At 42.2% G+C, this 15,955-nt stretch overlaps 1 protein-coding gene across 3 annotated transcripts in view; it reads right to left on the bottom strand.

Moving 5' to 3' along the window:
* The window catches only part of LOC144893227 (uncharacterized), a 279,241-nt gene that overhangs the window by 50,644 nt on the left and 212,642 nt on the right, over window positions 1-15,955 (bottom strand). For all 3 annotated transcript variants that reach the window (XM_078782977.1, XM_078782975.1, XM_078782976.1), the window contains exon 13: window positions 13,956-14,048. The gene's annotated coding sequence lies outside the window, so the exon portion shown is untranslated. The remainder of the gene's footprint in view (window positions 1-13,955; window positions 14,049-15,955) is intronic.

Here is a 15,955-nt window from a genome sequence, read left to right as displayed (position 1 = left end):
TACTGAAGGCAAAGAAGGACGAAGCACATAGTTTGTATAATCTGTTTGCTTGCTGCTCAACTGGCAAATAAAGCATAGTTCAAAATCCACCGTTTTTGACTTCTTGTTAGATGAAGACTCTGCCATTTTGGTTAATCTAAGGTCTCTAAGCTATGTTATCCTGGGTGATGGTTGCTGTGGGTACTTGCAACCTGCAAAAGAAGAAAAGAATATGTTAGTACACCATAAAATGGACAAGTGGAACCTTAACACTATAAAGCGAACAAACTGCTGCCGGTGACTGGATTCGAACGTCAATTTTCCGGCCGCCATGTTGAAATAAAAAAGGCAGCCTCTGTCTGAAATTGTGCAAAATAAAAAGATTAGTAGTCAAGTGGAAATTATTGTTATTATAGTCACCTCTATATACAAGTTCCAAGCAGTTCATGCTGAAAACAAAAATATTTAAACCACATTAAGTTAATTTTAGCGTCAAATTTAGGGCGTTTTGCTACGGTGGCGGCCATCTTGGATTTCAGTCCATTAGAATGTTCAGAAAAAATGCCACCCTAAATTTTTTTTAAAGCTTATGATACCTTCTTACAAAATCAAGTGACTTTTTGCTTTTAACAAAAAAAACACACCAATTTTTTTTTCATGACAAATATGCCTACAGTATTGGTTAAGAACGTGCCGAATCACTTTCTTTGCTTTAATCAGCGTCATATGGTCACCCTGGAGTTGTTTGTTGACATCATTCAGGCTCCTGAATATGTCAGTAAGCCACATCATGCTCAATCGCATTCACTTTCTCCGATAGCTCCGTATCAATTTCCGACAGAAACTCGACCACTGTTGAGAAGAGGGCATGGAAACGGGTTTATCTTCCAGTCCTTTATCCACGAGCTTTTGGCTGGCTTCGAACATCGTCTTTACCGTGGATCGCTTCTCAAATTTCTCTTTCAGCGATTGGAAATAGCTGACCTCTGCGCGAGCCTTATCACTGTGCTTTTTACTCAGGTGCTCGCTCAGTCGAGATGGTTTCATTGCTTCATTGGACAGCTTGATACCACACAACAAACACATCGGTAACTGTTTGTACGTCGGAGATGGAATGAATCCATACTTGATGTATTCACCGGAATACTGACGACACTTTTTCTTTGAGGCCGACATCTTGAAGCCGACCGGACGTGAAGCTTTTTTGAATAACGACATCAACACGCCAAAATGTCGAAAGACTGACACCAGCGCTAACACTGACTGTTCATACCTTGCCCAATGTCTGTGCTGGCAAGGCCAGGCTGTAAAGTTGACCCAGGCACGTTGAATAGTCCAGCACGAATGGAGTGTATTGTTACGGATCTCAGATGTCGGCTCTCCCCTTAACAAGGGGGGGTTAATCCCCTTGTCTTTCTATCTGGCCGACCCGAGTCCTGGATGTTATACGCTCCTTCCGGTCGGTATTAGGTAGGGTTATTGGTCAATTTAGTCCCAAATACCTAATTACGAACACAGACCATGAAGCAGGGAAATAACTCCCACTCGAACCATGGATATGATGGAAAATGCCGAGCGGATAGCAATCCGTGATCCGAGCCGTTAACAATGGGACTAAACCCGATTATAAGCGGTTCCTATCGTGCCACGTTTACCCAATGATAGAAAAGACGGATGCGATCGGATAAGAGGAAACCAAGAAAGAACAGGGCAATTTATTCACAATGTACAAGAAGGAGAACAACAACACACACAACAACATGCATTTTAAGGCCATTTTCCCTGCTAGAGCGGGGGTTAGCCTTGCGGTCCCCATGACAATCTTCTCCATTTTGCCCTATTTTCTGCATCTCTCCTTGTTAACCCCCTTGCCCGCATTTCTTCTTCCACCATCTTCAGCCAAGTCTTTCTCGGACTTCCCCGTCCTCTACTTCCTTCTACATTCATTTCCATCACTCTTCTCAACCAGTCATTTTCATCCTTCCTCAACACATGACCAAACCATCTCAACCTGTTCCTCTTCACAGCATCAATCACAGGCTCTATTCCCATCATCTTTCACAATTCATCATTTGTCTTCCTCTCTCTCAAAGATACTCCGCACATCCACCGAACCATTCGCATTTCCACCCTACCATTCGCATTTCCACCCTTTCCAGCCTTCGTTGCTGCTCTACGTTCATGACCCATGTCTCGCTCCCATAAATCATAACACTTCTCACACATGCAGCATACACCTTTCTGTTCAGCTTCAACGACACTCCCCTCCTCATCAGCACGCCACTCAGTTCCCAAAACTTCTTCCATGCACATCTCACTCTTGCAACCGTTGCCGAGTCTGTTCCACCTTCTACATTCAGCATATCTCCGAGGTGGTAAAATGTTTTCACACCTTCCAGCTTCACGCCGTCTCCAAGATCCAACTCAACATTTCCTCCATCTGCAGCTCCCTCTGTGCACACCTTACATTTGAATGTAGCTGCCACACTGGTGAATGACCCTCTCAGACCACTACATTTTTGATGACCCCACTCAGCGCACATTGTACATTGAATGGAGTTCACTCCGACACCCTTCCTGCACACAGCACATTGCCACTTCCCAGTTCTTTCCACCTCACCACATGCTTTACCACTTGCCATCACCTTCGTCTTTCCTATATTCACCTTCAGACCTTTTGTCTCCATACATTCCTTCCACTTGTTCATCTTTTCCTTCAGTCCATCCATACTTTCCGCAATCAACACCAGATCATCAGCATACAACAACTCCCACGGTAAACCCTCCTTTACGTTCTGAGCCAGCACCTCCATCACAGCTACAAATAGAAGTGGACCTAGTACCGACCCCTGATACACTCCCATCTTCACCTCAAACTCACCACTGTTCCTGTCCTTCGTCCTTACAGCTGTGCGTGCTCTTTTATACATTGCCATCACTACTCTGATCAACCATTCCTCCACTCCTAACTTCCTCAATGCCCATGTCAATACTTTGCGTGGAACCCTGTCGAATGCTTTCTCCAAATCAACAAACCCAAGAAACAACTTCTTCCTCTTCTCCATGTACTTCTCCTGCACATGGAGAAGAGGAAGAAGTTGTTTCTTGGGTTTGTTGATCAAGAAGAAGACAAGAAGGAGAAGAGGAAACGAAAGAATGTACAGGATAGGAAGAGGAAGAAGCAGTTACACAGGGCAGTCTTAAAACAGTCTTATTCTTAGTACCCAGGACAAACATACGCACTCACATGGGGATTGTAGATGGTTGGGTGGAAGGTCCGGCGATGCGGTCCAGGCTCCGGTCGGCTCCAGTCCAGGCTTCGGTCCAGTGGCGAAACCTGGCAGGCAGCCCGCGTATAGTGGAACGCGTCTGGACAGTTTATATAACGGGGGGAAGCTGGCACGCTGCGTACGTAATATGTGCACTCTCGTGCCAAACGCCCCCTCTCCAAAGTCCTCTTATTCAGCGCGCCGTATATCTCATCAAGTAAGCCAAAGGTGCGCTCTCTCGGTCAAGTCGCTTCGCAAAGCAATCAAGCCGATTCCGCCAGAAAGAGTCCTGTTACAACGTGCGCGCCTCCAACCAGTCCTTGAAAGGGCTTTGCGCTCGCTTATATATCTCGACCAGCAAAACGCTCAACGAGCCCAAAAGCCACGCCTGTCGGCGAAGTTCCTTCGGCCCTGGTTGGCTGGTGAGGGCTTACCGGCTCCGCCTTTGACGGCTGGATGATGTGGCCACACCCTCTTCTTGGCGTTGTGCCCCCTTTCTCGGGCCTCACCGCGTGTCTTATGGCAGCATTGAGTGAGCGCACGGGCAGCGAAGGCTGCCGCTGCTGGCAGAGGCGCCTATCAAATTGGGAGAGCCATAGGGCAGACTGGAGGGCGCGTAATGGCGTCGCTTGGAGAGGTGGGTTGCAAAATGAATGGATTGGGGACCTACTCTTATTTAATTGGCACAACGCAGATTCAACTATTGGAAACACGGCCTTATCTAAACACATACTAATTAAATAATTGAAGTCCTATGGTGGCCTACGTGTTGCTTGTGGCCTAAATATGGGGTGCAACGTTTAACCTTTTAATGAAGGGATATTTACAAGAAAGTGTGGGTTCTAAAACCGCAACATGGCACCCCCCCTTTTTCCAGGCTCGTACCGAGCTGAAACAAAAGGGCTATCTTTTAAATTAATGTGACACTTACGTGTGATCACCCTCTACTTTTAACCTCACCCTGAGTGCGACAGTTTTAACACTAGATATGTCCCACCTGCTGCGTTGCGTCCTACCTAACTGACTCATGCCCACAATTAACCGAATTACGGATTGGTCTTCAAACTACACATCGAGCCGGTGGGGAGCATTATTTACATTACACTACGAATTATTTACACTGTAACCCAGGACCTTTCTTTTGTGGGAAAAGGGAAGCTGCTTTTGAAAAGAGGAAAATGCCATTGCAATGCACTGCACCGATACACCATACCCATATGCACCAATATGCACCATAATAAAAAAATGCACCAAAAAGCACCATCATGAAAATGCACCAAAACATTTCAAAGTTATGAATGATGCCTTGTCTTGTGCTTATCTGCTGGGCCGATGTATCTTGGCTTGAACTTCTTGCTTGATGTTATTTAATAAAAGGGCACAAACCGCGTTCGCTTTTTTATTTGTGGCCAGCAGGGCCAACTCAGGTGGTCCACTGCTGGGCATAGATGCCACTTTAAACCGTGGTCCACAAGCCAGACACCGCTGGCAACAATGGTCGGTCCCAGCAGAGGTGCCAGGCCACAGAACGTGTGGTCCATAAGTGGTGCCAGACCACAGAACGTGTGGTCCATATGGTGCATCAGTGCAGGCAGTGCACTGACTTCCTCTACTCATAACCAATATGTAGCTCTCAACAGAATCCTTTCATCTTCTCTCCCTGTCAAGGCTGGAGTGCCCCAGGGGAGTGTTCTGGGCACAGTCTTATTACAAATCTTCATTAATGATCTCTCTCACTTTATGGAAAATCCCTTTTATCTATTTGTCGATAACTCCACCATCTGCCACTCCACATCCTTCAAATAGGCAGGCAGCAGCCATGACAAATTCACAAGCTGATCACACATGGAATATGTCTTTCAATCCAGACAAATGCCACTCTCATTCTCTCGCTCTAAAAGGACCGTGAGTGAAACCCTCCTATCTACTTTCTTAACAATCCTCTTGAGGAAGTTCAGTCATTCAACCTCCTTTGTTCTCACTATCAGCCACAATTTTTCTTAGGCAAACCACATTTAAAAGTTGGCCTCTAAAGCTCGTCGCCGGACTGGGCATCCTCCGTCGTACAAAGTCCTTCTTTGGTACACCTGAATTCCTATCCACCAACAAGGCCTTCATCCACAGCTTGATGGAGTACTGCTCTTCGCTATGGGCTGGTCCCTTGCCTCACACTTTGTTCAGCTTGACACAGTGGAAACTAATACCTTCAAGATCAATGGAATCTCACACGATGAAGCTGAGTCGAAGAGATGAGCGTTTCACCTTCACAGACAGATCTGTGGTCTCTCTGTCTTCTACCATCTTCTTTCTGGTCTTGCACCCTCTGCTCTTTCTGTGCTTTGTCCTTCCCCCTCAGGTTTCTGCAGGGCACACACGGTCCACCATCAACCCCTTTCTGGTGAAACTCCCTAAATCCAGGATCATTTCTCACCTAAATTGGCGTTCTCACTGTCTTCTACCGACCTTGCTCCTCTCTGGCTTTGCTCCCCCAGCTCTCTCTGTGCTCTGTCCCCCAAATATTCCTGCAGGACACACAAGATCTGCCAGCAACCCTCTTCTGTTGAAACGACCAAAATCTAGGCTCTCTGCTCACCTTCACTCTTTCATTCCTCTTTTCTCCCGTCTCTGGAACAAACTCCCAAACTTTTTTCTATCCCACTCCTCCCTCCAGGTCTTCAAAACAGCTGTTCACCAATGTCTGATCATCCCCAATCCAAAACCATGATCTTTTCTATCCTCATTAACTCCTCTATCCTCTCCCCTCACCCCCAAGCCTTCTTTCTTACAAACTTACAGTTTCTGTATTCATTTTGTCCACCCATGGATCCATTCCTTCCTGAGAGTTTCCTTCTGTGTTCATCTTGTCCACCCCATGCATCCTTTCCTGTCCCCCATTCCTTCCCACACCGATTGTTTGTCCAGGTCTCCCTCTATCTTGTCCTTCAACTCCGCAGTTGGTGTCGTCCCCCGCTTTCCCCTTCTCTCTACTGTACTTTCGTCCGGTTACGTCCTGGTCTGTTCAGTGCATTATCTTTTCTATGAGCCTTGACTTTGTATACAAAACAATATTCCTTCATCAAGGCTGCACAATGGTTTTTTTATGCTTGTCCAGGCTCTGCCCTTTTTTAAATGCTGACTGTTAGCAAATGATGGAAGGATTCAGTTGTGTTAAAGATCACATCAAGCACTGAACGCCATTTGCATCACGTGATCATTGTATTGAACCCCCATTTTGTACAGTGGTCCATATATCCTGTGTAGATAATCCAGTCTATGAAGCTGCTGCTGGTGATACAAATGTGTCCTTTTTATCCCAATGCCACCTCATCCATATATACACCTGGTCATACGTTTCCCTTTTTAAAACCTCTTTGCGGCATGACATGTAGTAGTCTTTTTAGATTTGTGTCCCTACTCTTTTGTCTATTCTTCGTTTTAGTACTTGTGGTCATCAAGGGTATTGGTCCAATCAAGTAATACGTGCATGATGCAGTTGATGACCTTTTCCTTATACAGGGTGTGGTAAAAAAAATATGGGACAGATTTCAGGGTGGAATAATTCCATGATAATGCAAGGTAATTATTGTTTTCTTTCAGGTTGTATCAGATGAACTGCAGATTAAAAACAAACAACCAATGAATCCACAGGAATGGCAAATTGGACATTTGTGGTTGAGCAGTATTTCTCCTTAGATATTCTACGATCATGACACAAAGATAATTCAGAAGACATTTCCAAGTTTGTGATGCACCATCAAGAAAAGTAATAACTAGAACGGCACTCAGTAGAGAGCATTCCTCCGCCAGGTACGTTTTGTATCCCACTGAAAGGCCGGATTTGGATTCGGACCTGAACCAAAATCGAATCGGCTTTTTTGTCACCGAATCAACTCATCCCAAGTTTAGTCATAACTCGTCCATAACTTTTTCAAATATCACGTTGTTTGTCGCTTTTCACCCGATCTCTCAATGGTGAAGAATCACTTACAATCTATATAATAATAGCGTAAGGACTCGACTTTGTAATCCCTTTTACGCCGCACCCAGTGACCCGATGCCCACGGCACTAATGGATTTACGATCTACGAACCGCGCTCTTTGTTTATCACGTACAGCCATACTCGAAAAATCTGAATTAGCCGACGTTGGGGCCCAAAAGCATCCGATTAACTGCCGATACGACGCCATCTTATTGGCGTCTGCTGGGTAAAGGCGAAGCAAGCCGTCCGCTGATTGCACAGTCGAAGGCGACAGCAAGCCGTCCACTGAGTGGACAATCCTGAGCATGCATTTGTGCCGGTGTCATCGATCGTGGTGTACGCTAACCTCATCAGGTGGGTTTACCATAATTTCTTCCAACCGCGCTCTTTGTTTATCACGTACAGCCATACTCGAAAAATCTGTTCCAGTCGATTTACTAATCCGTTCATTTTTTAAAAGTCTATGGTTCTACTGCTGTTCCTTTCCATTGACACATACCACTGCGCCATTGCTATGCGGATTCCTATTATGAATCCATTCATTTTTCAAAAGTATATCGTAGCGTTGTCATTTAAGTAGATTGCAATAAATACGTTGTTCATATACGCACTCTTCATTCTCATCTTTCTTCCTAACTCTTACTCGGACAAGCAAATCCCCTATGCCATCCATAGTGGTACACTCTATCCATACACCACATCCTCCCTTCCGTGGATGTTACACGGGTTTCGGCTAGTTTTAAATAATTCTCGTATCCGAATCTAAATTCAGATCCTTTGAATTCTCCATTTGAATTTGAATTTGATTCAGATCCTTTTGATTTCTCCTTCGGTCTTTGTCACACACCCAACCTGTTAACCACGTTTCGTCCAAATCCGTCCATAACTTTTTGAGATATCCTGCTATGTATCGTTTTTGGCCCTATCTCCCATAAAGATCCGAATCCGGCCACAAGAGCTTTTTCATTTTTATTTGATTATTCACCATTGAGAGATGGGGCCAAAAACGATATACAGCATGATTTTTCAAAAATATATGGACAGATTATGATAACTTATTGGATGAGTTGGTTAGGTGACAAGAAAAAGGTGATTGGATTTTGGTTCAGATCGGGATCCAGATGCGGCCTGTCAATGGCATACAAAGTATAAACTGTTCCGCCTGGTAGAGGTATGTGCTCTTCCAAGTGCCGTTGTAGTTTATATAAAGTCAGGCCCCGACATTAGTGGTGGATACGTTCCTGGAAAATGCTGCAAATGTCGAATTCACAAATGTGGGGGCATTGTTTCAGTGGGAAAAGGGGGGTGGGTCACAGGTTCTCTGCAGATCCTGATTCGCGGAAAATCCCATGAATGTCGACACCGCAAATGTCGGGGCATTGTTTTAATGGGGGGAACGAGGGATGGGTAACTGCGGTTCCCGATTCATAGGGGAAAATCCCACGAATGTCGACACCGCAAATGTCAGGGCATTGTTTCAATGAGGAAGAGAGGGATTTGTTCCCGGCATTTCCTGATTCATAGGGGAAAATCCCACGAATGTCGACACCGCAAATGTCAGGGAATTGTTTCAATGAGGAAGAGAGGGATTTGTTCCCGGCATTTCCTGATGCATAGGGGAAAATTTTTAAAGTTAAAAAAAATGTCTGCGACCATGAATGCACATGGTTACAGTTTCATAAAATATGCTTAAATAATATTAAAAAACGATGACACCAGGTACTGTTTACAATGTTTATTGAAGGACAGTGATTACAGTTTATTAAAAGTCCTTAAACATACAGGGTTATTTACAATAGATTACAATTTCAATGATTGTGGATTACGATTGTGGAGGATTACAATGATTAAAGCAACGACAGGACGAGTGAACTCCAAGTGCTCATCTTCGAATGCCTGATCTTCACAAGTCCGAATTACTTGTCACTTGCGAAGCCAGCTGTTCCTTATCAACCGTTCCATTGGAGCACTTAAAATACCCTTCGGACAATCCCCGGGTCATACTTGGTATGTGGGCCAAATTTAATGACTGTGACATTTGTATGTATTACAGTTACATTTGTATGTATTACTGTTACATTTGTATGTATTAATGTCATAATAACCACACAAATTACTGCGATGATATTTATATATTACTGTTACATTTGTGTGTATTAGTTACATTTGTATGTATTCATCACATTTGTATGTATTAGTTACATTTGTATGTATTAGTTACATTTGTATGTATTAGTTACATTTGTATTATTACATTTGCGGATTGGCTACCATGGCTGCCTGGAACATTGCCGCAAGTTTCTGTGCAGCTCGTTGTAGGGAAGCATCACGTCATCCAACCCCTCTCAAGATTGAGGTAAAGCACCATGACTGGGTCAGCTCGTTGTAGGGGAGCATCATGTCATTGTTGTAGGGTGTGGGTGTCGTTGTCGTTGTAGGATTGCTCGTTGTAGGGGAGCATCATGGTAACGCTCCATGATTGGGTCAGCTTCTTGCCCACATATCCTGCAGCACCTTACCCCAGGAACTTGGCCATAGGGTTGGTCCTTTGCTTTCAAGCTTGCAAGTGCATCGCCTCTTCCTCTTTTTGTGGTGCATTTTATTGGTGTACATCTTTTTCAGCCTCTTTATCCACTTTGTAAAACAGAAAAGAATCCAGCGAATTGCCAAAGAATTGTACACAACTTGAAAGATGATTTCGTAGATGTTCATCTCCACCATCTCTTCTTCCTGATCTTCCCTTGAAATGAAGTCCAGACATTCTGAAGGGTTTGGGTTTGCAATGAGCAAAAGAAAGAGAAAATTTTACTTGGATGACTTTGAAATCAAATTAAGCAAAACAAACGCAGATCAGCCGTTCCTAATCAATAAATCATAATCAATTATGATTCCAACATTTCAGTGTGAAAATAAAACGAGGCCAAATATCATTTAAAATCACAAAAATCACAGTTATACAAGTAATTCTCAACCTGTTGTTATATCTGCAATGAAGAAATTATTACAAAAGGTAATGCAATGAAACAGTCCACCCAACTTACGAATCACTACTATTTTCTTGTTCTCTCAACATATTTTACATTCAGCATCAAAATCAACTTACGGTGAACATCCATATCATCCAGACATGTGGTTTCATTTCCAGGGATCTCAGTTGCTGGGGTCAACCAATGTGTTGGAGCGCACTTTGGGGAGCTCCATATGGAGGGCTCCCATGGGCAGGTGTCAGGTTCGATCTAAAAAAAAAGTCAGAAAACTGAGTTTAGGAAAAATGTTTTAGTCCCACAACGCATTTAGACAAAGCATTATTAAATCCTTCATACATTATAGCTATGGATCCCACTTACCCTTATACATGATACAAATACATGCACATTTACACACATCTATATATCTATATATCTATATATATCTGTATATATCTATATATATCTATATATATATCTGTATATATCTATATATATATCTGTGTATATCTATATATATATCTATATATATATCCGTATATATATATATATATATATATATATATATATATATATATATATATATATATAAATAAAAATGTAAGCAGTTTTTTTGTAAAGGTTATACTGGGTGGTTTGCCATTACCTTCCCAGCAATAGTTGTATAAGAAATTTGTAATTTGTTCATGGTGCCAGTGATAGGTTGCCAACTCTTCGCGAATGACACCATGGGATATTTAATGTCCATTAACTAATGCCGACAAACGGGATGACCAGGTTTACCGACATCCGAAGGACGACACATACATTGATGAAACAACCTGCCTGTGAAACACCAGAATGACAGTTTCAATTAACACAATGACAGAACACTGGAACCTAATTGTTTTTGTTAAGTTTATTAATATTTTTTATTCTCCCATTTTTGCACGTTTATTTTCTTTTAAATTCATTTTCTCTGCAACCCGCTTGAGCGATTGCCACGGAATTTTCACCAAAGGAGCACCTAATGCAGTAGATTTTTTTTAAATGATAAGAATGATATAATAGGTCACGAGGTGCGGGTGCCATTTTGGAAAAAAAAAAAAAAAAAAAAAACTTTGCACCTCTGTATCTCTGAAAACGCTCCATGAAAAAAATTGAAAATTGACACATCGTCAAGAACTCCCCATGAGGAGTAAAATATATGTTGATCATGACATCGGTGCCTTCATATACAACACTTAATCCGGTCATAAGTACAATGCTTAATCCAATCAGTTTGAAATGTATTGAGCGTAATCTAGGCAAAAATTGTATGGGAGAATTATTACCCCCGCCACCAAAGGTGGATGGAGGTTATGTTTTCACCCCTGTCTGTTTGTCTGTCCTTTTGTCTGTGAACAAAATATCTCGAAAAGTTGTGGACGGATTCGGACGAAATATGTCAGAGATGTAGCGTATGTGACAAGGACGAAATGATTAGATTTTGGTGAAGATCCGGATTTGGATCCGGCTATTAGAATTTTTAAGTGATTCTTCACCTTTGGGAGATAGGGCCCTAAACAATTCCTTAGTTGGATATCTCAAAAAGTTATGGACGGATTTGGACGAAACTTTGTGGATTGGTTGGGTGTCTGACAAGATCGATTCAATTGGATTTTGGTGAAGATCTGAATATGGATTCGGATATGATAATTATTTATTTTTTTCAAGTGATTCTTCACCATTGGGAGATAGGGCCAAAAACGATGCATAGCAGGATATCTCAAAAGTTTATGGATGGATTTGGACGAAACTTGTTGAACAGGTTGTTTGTGTGAGACAAAGAAGAATCGATTCAATTTTGTTGAAGATCCAGATCCGATCCAGCTTGCAGAATTTTTTAAGGGATTCTTCACCATTGATTGATATGGCCAACCAGGCGGAGGTATGCTCTCAACTGAGTGCCGTTCTCGTATTGATGATGTCATTGGTCGCATGATTCGGCAGCCATATTGGCTTGAAAATACAAACTTTCTCCAAAACGGCTCACTAGATCGATGTGAAACGCCACACATATGATCTAACAGCCTTGGGAAATATATGTTGAAAACGATCAAGTCATAGGTCACATTGTTTGTCAGCCATATTGGATAAAAAAAACGAACCTTATCCGATCAACACAAAACATCACACACATGAACTCCTTCCCAATGCTAGGCGGCGGACATTTTTTATTATCTCAAAGGCCATGTGGTTGGGCAGCCATATTGGATCAAAGTAAAATAAATAAATAACTTTCCATGAAACGGCTTATGCTGTTGAAGTCAAACTTTACAAAATTTAAATGTGATAGATCACATGGTCTGGCAGCCAGAATATTATATATATGTGAAGAAGAAGAAACCTTTATGATGAAGAATAATAATTATTTTCACACTCCAGTACGGCTTAAAAGAATGATGTGAAACTTCACACACATTAGTAACGAGTATTTTGGAATACAGTTTGGTAATTTAAACATCGGCGGTTGCATTTCTGGCAGCCATTATTAAAAATTATTTTGAATCTGAGTATTGTTTGAATTCCTTTAAATTTCATTTTTTAAATCAAATTCTGAATCGAGTTTTTTTTTTTTTAAAGAGGATTTCATTGGTCACGTGTCTGATCAAAGTGGGACGTCTTTGCACCGGACCATCACTGCCAACAGTTACAAAGTGGCAGTTCTAGTTATTATAATTAATAACACCTGTCAAAGTGATTTTAACCCAAACTAACCAATACTCGTAATCGTCATTTCAACCCAAACTAACCCATACTCGTCAAAGTGATTGACACAAACTGTCCATTTCCGTTCACACGACTTCAACCCAAACGAAGCAACACTGGTAACACCGGGAAAACATTTATTTTTCTACATTCGCTCAAGCTCTTTTTGAGCGGTGATACTTTTCCGAATTTGCCTTTTGATGTCCATTAGCCATCTTCATCACATCACCTGTATCTTTTACATTGTCCTCTGCACTCACAACCTCTGCTGCTTTACTTCTGTTTCGTTATAAGAGGTTGAGAATGCAGGTTTGACTCTAAATGGTACAAGTGATGATGAGGGACCACCCCGGTGACAAGTCTGGTCTTGGATCTAATAATCATCACCAAGATCTCCATAAATTTCGGGCAGATCAGATCGCTAAATTTAACCTCTGGAGGAACATTTTAATTTTAATTTACTTCAGAAATGAACAACTCATCCACTGAAATAAGTAAACCTGTTCTAGACATCACACAATCTCGCAAAACCCACACATGTAATTTCGGCCCATGAGTTGCTTGGTGGTTCTACTGCAGGAAACTAACCGTGCGTTCAACCCTCTTGAGCTAGGACGCCATGTTTGAGTGTGTTAAGTCAGGTCCCCTCTGGGATTAAAGCGTGTGTTTGAGTGATGTGTTTGCGATCATACCTTCAGAAAGGAGGTCGGAAGGATGTTAACTTCGGACTTCTGAGAGACATGAAAAAATGTGTGATGGACAGAAGAAAACAATAATTGAGAATTAATGAAATATTTCAACAAAGTGGCCACAGATGATCAGTTATCTCTCAACAGTCAGGGATATATTCTGCATGGTGTGTGTGGTTACAGATGTGGTTTTGCGAGTGGCTATGTCACTGCGTATGTGGTTGTCCTGGCCTGTTATGAAGTGTGTACATGTTCAGTTGGCTCTGCATGTATGTCATGGTGGTATTTATATCCTCTGGGATTAAAGTGTGTGTGTTTCTGGAATGATGTGTGTGACCATACCTTCAGAAAGGAGGTCGGAACGATGTTATGAATTCCATTGTACAAATACTTGAAAACCCCTATAATCTTCCGAGGAACAGATGGAACAGTTTCCTGTGTGATGGACACAAGAGAAGAAGAATTGAGAATTAATCAGATATTTCACTGAAATCGTGATCAGTGTTGAGGGTGAGGGGGCACTCAGAGGAGCATTTTGTCGATATTCGTTTGGTATGAGATTAGTGGTGTTCTGGGTCGGATTGGACGAGTGATATGCTTATTGGAATCATCCACACGTGAGCACTGACAGGATGTATCAACAACACCAGGAAAGGTAAATTCATAATCCCTTCTGTGATGCATTTGTCAGGTTGAGAATGCAGGTCCGACCCAAAAGGCTACAAGTGCTGATAAGTCTGGTTCAGGGAGTGGGGTTTTGGATCGAAAAATCATCACCAAAATCTCAATTCGTGAAAATTAAGTTCCTGGCAGATCGGATCACTAAATGTAACCTTTATTTGAACATTTTATTGTAAATTTACTTCATAAATGAACAACTCATCCTCTGAGATATATAAATATGTTCTTAGCCGAGTAACGTCTTCACAACACCCAAACTCGGGATGGAGATGGAGTCCTCGCAACACCCAAATCGCAGGAGATTAATTATTGACTATTGAACCACCTTGAGATAAATAGAATGCCAAATTTAAGTGTGTTACATCAAAACGCCGTGATGTCCACAGGTAACAAATGCGCACAGTGAAAACTTTTAGGAAGTGTGCAATGAACACCGCACAAGATCGAAGTGGCCATTGGTGGCGCAGTCAAGAAGTAACGGATCAAACGGCCCCTCCGATTCCTTTAAACTGAAAAGCCTGAAAGTGTTTCATTTCCTCAACAGTCATAGATTTGTGCGGGTGGAAGCGTGGTTACATATGTGGCTGCCCTCGTCTTTTGGAAAGCTTGGAAACACTTTGTTGGACGAGCATGTCTGCCCTGGTATAAGTTATATTCCCCGGCATTAAAACGTGTGTTTCTGGAGTGACATATATGCGAACATACCTTCAGAAAGGAGGACGGAACGATGTTACAGATTGTTTCACACAAAGACCTGGAAATGTCTTGGGGCTCCACAGACACAACCTTCTGTGTGATGGACAGAAGAAAACAATAATTGAGAATTAACGAAAGATATTTCACCAAAGTGGCCACAAATGATCAGTGATCCCTCAACAATCAGGGATATGTTCTGGATGGTGTGAGGTTACAGCCGAAGCCAAAAATTTTGGCACCCTCGCACCTTTTTCAAATAACTCACAATTTTCTCAAAAACTAAGTTCAAATGGACAAAAGTATTTGGCCTCCACAATTCTCTATTTCACTGTTAATTTTACAGAACCATTGTTTTTCATTCAGAACTTAATATATCCTTTGAAGTCATAAACTAAAAAGAAATGCTGTTGATAAAATTATTGACACCCTATCCTTAATATTTGGTAGCACAGCCTTTGGACAAAATAACTGCAGTCAAGCGCTTCCTATAGCCATTAATGAGTTTCTACACCTCGCTACTGGCAGTTTGACCCACTCTTCTTGTGCAAACTGCTCCGGTTTTGCCAGATTTGAAAGGTGCCTTCTCCCAACTGCTGTTTTCAGATCTCCCCACAGGTGTTCAATGGGATTTAGATCTGGACTCATTGCTGGCCACTTCAGAACTGTCCAGCATTTTGTCTTGAACCATTCCAGGGTGCTTTTTGAAGTGTGTTTGGGGTCATTGTCCGGCTGGAAGACCAATGACCTTCGACGGAGACCCAGATTTCTGACACTGGGTTGAACATTGCGCTCCAAAATGCCTTGGTAATCTCTTGATTTCATGATGCCATGCACACATTCAAGTCACCCAGTGCCAGAGGCAGCACAGCAACCCCAAAACATCACTGAACCTCCTCCATGTTTGACTGTAGGGAAGGTGTTCCTTTATTTGAATGCTTCATTTTGTTTTCTGTAAACATAGAGAT

The sequence above is a fragment of the Myxine glutinosa genome, chromosome 8 (assembly GCF_964187855.1).
Source record: "Myxine glutinosa chromosome 8, kmMyxGlut1.1, whole genome shotgun sequence".
Classification (NCBI taxonomy): Eukaryota; Metazoa; Chordata; class Myxini; order Myxiniformes; family Myxinidae; genus Myxine; species Myxine glutinosa.
The sequence above is the reverse complement of the archived record's forward strand: the minus strand, read 5'-3'. Positions and strand labels throughout refer to the sequence as shown.